Raw genomic sequence first — 8,447 nt, 5'->3', positions numbered from 1 at the left:
TTCATGACCGGACCATTGTCTCTGGTTAATGACTGGGCCATTGTCTCTGGTTCATGACCGGGCCATTGTCTCTGGTTCATGACTGGGCCATTGTCTCTGGTTCATGACTGGACCATTGTCTCTGGTTAATGACTGGGCCATTGTCTCTGGTTCATGGCCGGGCCATTGTCTCTGGTTCATGACTGGGCCATTGTCTCTGGTTAATGACCGGGCCATTGTCTCTGGTTAATGACCGGGCCATTGTCTCAGGTTCATGGCCGGGCCATTGTCTCAGGTTCATGACCGGACCATTGTCTCTGGTTAATGACTGAACCATTGTCTCTGGTTCATGACCGGGCCATCATCTCAGGTGATCAGTCCATTGTCTCCAGTTCATGACAGGGCAATTGTCTCTGGTTAATGACCGGGCCATTGTCTCTGGTTCGTGACCGGACCATTGTCTCAGGTTAATGACCGGGCCATTGTCTCAGGTTCATGACCGGGCCATTGTCTCTGGTTCACGACTGGACCATTGTCTCAGGTTCATGGCCGGGCCATTGTCTCTGGTTAATGACTGGGCCATTGTCTCTGGTTCATGGCCGGGCCATTGTCTCTGGTTCATGACTGGGCCATTGTCTCTGGTTAATGACCGGGCCATTGTCTCTGGTTAATGACCGGGCCATTGTCTCAGGTTCATGGCCGGGCCATTGTCTCAGGTTCATGACCGGACCATTGTCTCTGGTTAATGACCGGGCCATTGTCTCTGGTTCGTGATCAGTCCATTGTCTCTGGTTCATGACCGGGCCATTGTCTCTGGTTAATGACCGGGCCATTGTCTCTGGTTCGTGACCGGGCCATTGTCTCTGGTTAATGACCGGGCCATTGTCTCTGGTTCATGACCGGGCCATTGTCTCTGGTTCATGACTGGGCCATTGTCTCTGGTTCGTGACCGGACCATTGTCTCTGGTTAATGACCGGGCCATTGTCTCTGGTTCATGACTGGACCATTGTCTCTTGTTAATGACCGGGCCATTGTCTCAGGTTCATGGCCGGGCCATTGTCTCAGGTTCATGACCGGACCATTGTCTCTGGTTAATGACCGGGCCATTGTCTCAGGTTCATGACCGGACCATTGTCTCTGGTTAATGACCGGGCCATTGTCTCTGGTTCGTGATCAGTCCATTGTCTCTGGTTCATGACCGGGCCATTGTCTCTGGTTCATGACTGTGCCATTGTCTCTGGTTCGTGACCGGACCATTGTCTCTGGTTAATGACTGGACCATTGTCTCTGGTTAATGACCGGGCTATTGTCTCAGGTTCATGACCGGGCCATCATCTCAGGTTCGTGATCAGTCCATTGTCTCCAGTTCATGACAGGGCCATTGTCTCTGGTTCATGACCGGGCCATTGTCTCTGGTTAATGACTGGGCCATTGTCTCTGGTTCATGGCCGGGCCATTGTCTCTGGTTCATGACTGGGCCATTGTCTCTGGTTAATGACCGGGCCATTGTCTCTGGTTAATGACCGGGCCATTGTCTCAGGTTCATGGCCGGGCCATTGTCTCAGGTTCATGACCGGACCATTGTCTCTGGTTAATGACCGGGCCATTGTCTCTGGTTCGTGATCAGTCCATTGTCTCTGGTTCATGACCGGGCCATTGTCTCTGGTTAATGACCGGGCCATTGTCTCTGGTTCGTGACCGGGCCATTGTCTCTGGTTAATGACCGGGCCATTGTCTCTGGTTCATGACCGGGCCATTGTCTCTGGTTCATGACTGGGCCATTGTCTCTGGTTCGTGACCGGACCATTGTCTCTGGTTAATGACTGGGCCATTGTCTCTGGTTCATGACTGGACCATTGTCTCTTGTTAATGACCGGGCCATTGTCTCAGGTTCATGGCCGGGCCATTGTCTCAGGTTCATGACCGGACCATTGTCTCTGGTTAATGACCGGGCCATTGTCTCAGGTTCATGACCGGACCATTGTCTCTGGTTAATGACCGGGCCATTGTCTCTGGTTCGTGATCAGTCCATTGTCTCTGGTTCATGACCGGGCCATTGTCTCTGGTTCATGACTGTGCCATTGTCTCTGGTTCGTGACCGGACCATTGTCTCTGGTTAATGACCGGGCCATTGTCTCTGGTTCGTGACCGGACCATTGTCTCTGGTTCATGACTGGACCATTGTCTCTGGTTAATGACCGGGCTATTGTCTCAGGTTCATGACCGGGCCATCATCTCAGGTTCGTGATCAGTCCATTGTCTCCAGTTCATGACAGGGCCATTGTCTCTGGTTAATGACCGGGCCATTGTCTCTGGTTCATGACCGGGCCATTGTCTCAGGCTCATGATTAGACACAATTGCAGTTTCTTTTTTACATGCAATTTTTTTGCAGTAATTTTTGGGTCTCTTGGTCATAGATAGGGCTTAATTTTTGCCAGTCTTTTACCTGTTTTTAATATGCCAAAGTAAAACTAAAATACTTTTTCAAACATTTTTCCCTGTCCCTTATGGTCATTATTAGAGAGGTGACTATTGGTGTGTGAAGGAGGGACTAGAACCTGTAATGTGGGGATGAGTTTTATTTTACTTATATGGGCCTTAATAATAATAATAGTAATAATAATAGTAGTAGTAATAATAATAATAATAGTAATAATAATAGTAATAATAATAATAATAATAATAATAATAATAATAATAATAATAATAAAAGTAATTTGTGGCCTAGAGAATGGTGGCACAGACTCCCAAACACCCTATGGAGTCGCCCTCACTCCGCTTCATCACTCAGTATGGATGCTTACCTGGTGAAGGCAGGCTGAGACTCCCAGGTAGGCATCTAAGATGGTGCTGGATCCCTCTGAATCCTCACAAGGCTGAGTACTGTAGCTGTAGTTCATGTATTTTTGCTTTGCTCCATTGCGGTTTAGGCCAGACCATCCATAGGCCTCCTACTCCACGAAGACTTTCCGCTACATTGCCTTTCCTATGCATCGGAGACTGGTGGTCATCGCCAGTGGGGCATCTCACCTTGCTGCACATCTACAGATTACAGCAGATACCGGGTATGTAAAGGTAATGGCGGCCGCTCTGGGCCACAACTGGGTCTCCGCTGTATCAATGGAGTCCCAAAGTTAATCCCTGCGATCAGAGTCCACTCTGATCACGGGTATTAATACTTAAAAGACCCCCCTCCAAAAAATGTGCAAAAATACCTATAAAGTTGCAGGCCGGCTCCTGCATGGCGAGATCGCACGAATCGACCTGTTCCTGTGACAGTCGGTAGCCTAAAGGCTCCCAGGCCTGTCATAGCAATATTGGTCTATGTAATGTATAGAATCTCCCGTAGACACTTGTATTACAATCTATGGAACGTGCAGTCAAATCATTGCGGGTTCAAGCCCTCTAGCAGGGCTAATAAAATAGATGAAAAAAAGATGTATAAGCTGTGCGAGTGTATATCAGGGGGCACCCCAAATGTAGAGCTTAGGAGAGAGAATACCCCAGCGCTACCCAGAATGGTCAGTAGGGCCTTGATACATTCCTTGAGGGGTGAAGCTTACAAACTGGGGCCATGTTTTGAGGTTTGCATTCTTACCATAACATTTGATCATAAATCTCATTATTATTATTTCATATATGCATCAGTCTGGATATTTTCTGCTCTTATTTCTGTCTCTCTCATTGGCCCCAGTGGATCTAATAACTTCTTATCTCCATGATAGATGTCTCGGCTTATTTTCATGGTCAGTTTTTTCCTCCTTTCACTATATTTGCATTCCCTTAGTTGTCACTTGGATGAGCAGCAACTCTGGAAGTAAGTCAGGAGAGCATTAGATCCATCCATCCATCTATTGAGAAGGTTCAAGGCACCAGGATCAAAGACATTTTTCTTATTGCACCCAAGATGATATCACCTCAGTAAGAAGCTTCTCGTCCATGGCCACCAATGAACACAAGTGGTAACACTTTAACAAAAATAAAAAAATAAATAAAACTTTGGTATCAAATTAATAGTATCGACCAGGTATCCACTAAGGGGTTCATGTTCTTGTGATTCTCGTTGAAAAAATCCATAAAGGTGCAAAGCACTCCGTCCACGCCCTGCCAGGAGACAATACGTATTTGTGGCTAGTGGTCAGGTTAAACTTTAATCTGAAAAGTCTGATTTACTCTTTCTGGACCAGGAGCTTAGTGCCATTGCCATCGATGCCTGCAATGAAAGTAAAATGATCTTTATACTCCCCGGCTGCTGCTGTACTCCTGGCGCTGGTTGGTGCAGAGAAGTAACCCTCAGCTTGGGTGCGCATGCGCCATACCACTGACACCTGCGCAGTGAAGCCGGGGTGTATGTCTGTTAGATTAGCAGATAAAGTTCTGAGCCAATAGTGAGAACCAGTACTAGACACTGAACAAAATGGCAAACGCCGCGCTGAGTGTCCAGCCCTCCCCAGGCCGCACCAACTCCAACCCCACAGAGATGTTCCCCAGAGTCCCAGATGGTGGAGATGGGGTTGGCACTGCCGAAGAAGACTGATGAAGAAGACACACCCTGAATGCCCGCCCAGCGTGCATGATGCGTAAGTAGATCACATTCTTTTTTAGGTTATTATTTTAAAACTGGGGGGGGGGGGGGGGGGTAGTGTAATATAACATTTACGTTGCCTGAATAGCCTTTATAAAGGCTTCACGCATATGTGGGGCTCTAGCAGCAGGATTTTGCTGATGGAGCCCCTTTAAGTAAGCACAAATCTGTAGGGGGCATCGGCCTCCCTGACTTGAGGCTGTATTATCAAGCCGTACAATTAAGATGGAGGGCACATCTGACGGAACACCCATGTTTGTCTTATCCATGGAGACACGGACTTATGGCTTCCTCCTGGTATCCAGAGATCACTCACTACCAGATGTCCTCTATTAAGGGGTGGGCTGGAGACTTGGAGAGACCTTGGCCCCTCCCTTGCCTGTTGGTTTGATACCTTCTCTGCTGGATGACGTCTCAAAGTTATACGATACATTGTGGTCAGCCTTAAACAACCTGTCTCTTAGAGATATTTCTAGTGGTACCTCCCTCGCATCTTGGAAAGATTTCATCAAACTGAAACCGGACTTGAAACTATCCTTCCTACACCAACAACATGGAAAATGTTATTTTACTAGATTTGAGAAGAAGTTTGCTCTGAGGGCAGAGTAGACTCCCTTTGAAAAACTTCTTATATCAAAAATTAAGATGTTGCACAAAACGTCTATCCTCCTCCTGCACAGATTTGTCTCGCTGATAACATTCTACAATCCGGCATGTCTTACCCGCTGGGAGACAGAACTTGTCCTGAACATTTTCTTGACATTTACATTTCTTCACCAGCACCTGCTGCAGAACTTCACCTACCACCCGCTGTCCCCACGCACCGGCAACTGAGATTGCTAATAATGTCCACAGACTTCCCACGTCAGGATTCATGTGCAGGCAACAGGGACAACTACCGATCCCTATTACTACTACTAATGTAAGATATCAGGGCCTGGGGACAGCAGGCGGGCTAATGGGGAGTACGAAGGAGCAGACTGTGAGGGGCCACAACTGTGGGGGGACCAGGAGGGGGGCGTTATACTGTGTGTGAGTGTGGGGGGGGGGGGGACCAGGAGGGGGGCTTTATACTGTGGGGGCAGCTGGAAAAGGGCATTATACTGTGGGGGGACATTATACTGTGGGGGCACCAGGAGGGGACATTATACTGTGGGGGGACATTATACTGTGGGGGCACCAGGAGGGGACATTATACTGTGGGGGGACCAGGAGGGGACATTATACTGTGAGGGGGCACCAGGAGGGGGACATTATACTGTGGGGGCAGCTGGAGGAGGACATTATACTGTGGGGGCACCAGAGGGCGTTATACTGTGGGGGCACCAGGAGGGGGACATTATACTGTGGGGGCACCAGGAGGGGGACATTATACTGTGGGGGGGCACCAGGAGGGGACATTATACTGTGGGGGGGCACCAGGAGGGGACATTATACTGTGGGGGCACCAGGAGGGGACATTATACTGTGGGGGCACCAGGAGGGGACATTATACTGTGGGGGCACCAGGAGGGGACATTATACTGTGGGGGCACCAGGAGGGGGACATTATACTGTGGGGCACCAGGAGGGGACATTATACTGTGGGGGGACCAGGAGGGGACATTATACTGTGAGGGGGCACCAGGAGGGGGACATTATACTGTGGGGGCAGCTGGAGGAGGACATTATACTGTGGGGGCACCAGAGGGCGTTATACTGTGGGGGCACCAGGAGGGGGACATTATACTGTGGGGGCACCAGGAGGGGGACATTATACTGTGGGGGGGCACCAGGAGGGGACATTATACTGTGGGGGGGCACCAGGAGGGGACATTATACTGTGGGGGCACCAGGAGGGGACATTATACTGTGGGGGCACCAGGAGGGGACATTATACTGTGGGGGCACCAGGAGGGGACATTATACTGTGGGGGCACCAGGAGGGGGACATTATACTGTGGGGGCACCAGGAGGGGACATTATACTGTGGGGGCACCAGGAGGGGGACATTATACTGTGGGGGCACCAGGAGGGGGACATTATACTGTGGGGGCACCAGGAGGGGGCATTATACTGTGGGGCACCAGGAGGGGACATTATACTGTGGGGGCACCAGGAGGGGGACATTATACTGTGGGGCACCAGGAGGGGACATTATACTGTGGGGGCACCAGGAGGGGGCATTATACTGTGGGGCACCAGGAGGGGACATTATACTGTGGGGGCACCAGGAGGGGACATTATACTGTGGGGGCACCAGGAGGGGGACATTATACTGTGGGGCACCAGGAGGGGACATTATACTGTGGGAGCACCAGGAGGGGGACATTATACTGTGGGGGCACCAGGAGGGGGACATTATACTGTGGGGGCACCAGGAGGGGGCATTATACTGTGGGGCACCAGGAGGGGGACATTATACTGTGGGGGCACCAGGAGGGGGACATTATACTGTGGGGCACCAGGAGGGGACATTATACTGTGGGAGCACCAGGAGGGGAAAATTATACTGTGGGGGCACCAGGAGGGGGACATTATACTGTGGGGGCACCAGGAGGGGGCATTATACTGTGGGGCACCAGGAGGGGACATTATACTGTGGGGGGTGCAGGAGGGGACATTACACTGTGGGGCACCCAGGAGGGGACATTACACTGTGGGGCACCAGGAGGGGACATTATACTGTGGGGGGTGCAGGAGGGGACATTACACTGTGGGGCACCAGGAGGGGACATTATACTGTGGGGGCACCAGGAGGGGGACATTATACTGTGGGGGCACCAGGAGGGGGACATTATACTGTGGGGGCACCAGGAGGGGGCATTATACTGTGGGGCACCAGGAGGGGGACATTATACTGTGGGGCACCAGGAGGGGACATTATACTGTGGGAGCACCAGGAGGGGAACATTATACTGTGGGGGCACCAGGAGGGGGACATTATACTGTGGGGGCACCAGGAGGGGAACATTATACTGTGGGGCACCAGGAGGGGACATTATACTGTGGGGGGTGCAGGAGGGGACATTATACTGTGGGGGGTGCAGGAGGGGACATTACACTGTGGGGCACCAGGAGGGGACATTATACTGTGGGGGCACCAGGAGGGGGACATTATACTGTGGGGGCACCAGAAGGGGGACATTATACTGTGGGGGGTGCAGGAGGGGACATTACACTGTGTGTCCTATTATGGTGACTGTAGGGGGACATTATACTGTGGGGGGGACCAGGAGGAGATATTACACTGTGGGGGCACCAGGAGGGGACATTACACTGTGGGGGCACCAGGAGGGGACATTATACTGTGGGGACACCAGGAGGGGACATTATACTGTGGGGGCACCAGGAGGGGGACATTATACTGTGGGGGCACCAGGAGGGGACATTATACTGTAGGGGCACCAGGAGGGGGACATTATACTGTGGGGGCACCATGAGGGGGACATTATACTGTGGGGGGTGCAGGAGGGGACATTATACTGTGGGGGGACATTACACTGTGTGTCCTATTATGGTGACTGTAGGGGGACATTATACTGTGGGGGGGACCAGGAGGAGATATTACACTGTGGGGCACCAGGAGGGGACATACTGTGGGGGCACCAGGAGGGGACATTACACTGTGGGGGCACCAGGAGGGGACATTATACTGTGGGGACACCAGGAGGGGACATTATACTGTGGGGGCACCAGGAGGGGGACATTATACTGTGGGGGCACCAGGAGGGGACATTATACTGTGGGGGCACCAGGAGGGGGACATTATACTGTGGGGCACCAGGAGGGGACATTATACTGTGGGGGCACCAGGAGGGGGACATTATACTGTGGGGCACCAGGAGGGGACATTATACTGTGGGGGCACCAGGAGGGGGCATTATACTGTGGGGGCACCA

Source organism: Leptodactylus fuscus, chromosome 1 (genome assembly GCF_031893055.1).
Source record: "Leptodactylus fuscus isolate aLepFus1 chromosome 1, aLepFus1.hap2, whole genome shotgun sequence".
Lineage (NCBI taxonomy): Eukaryota > Metazoa > Chordata > Amphibia > Anura > Leptodactylidae > Leptodactylus > Leptodactylus fuscus.
Note: the sequence above shows the minus strand (reverse complement) of the source record.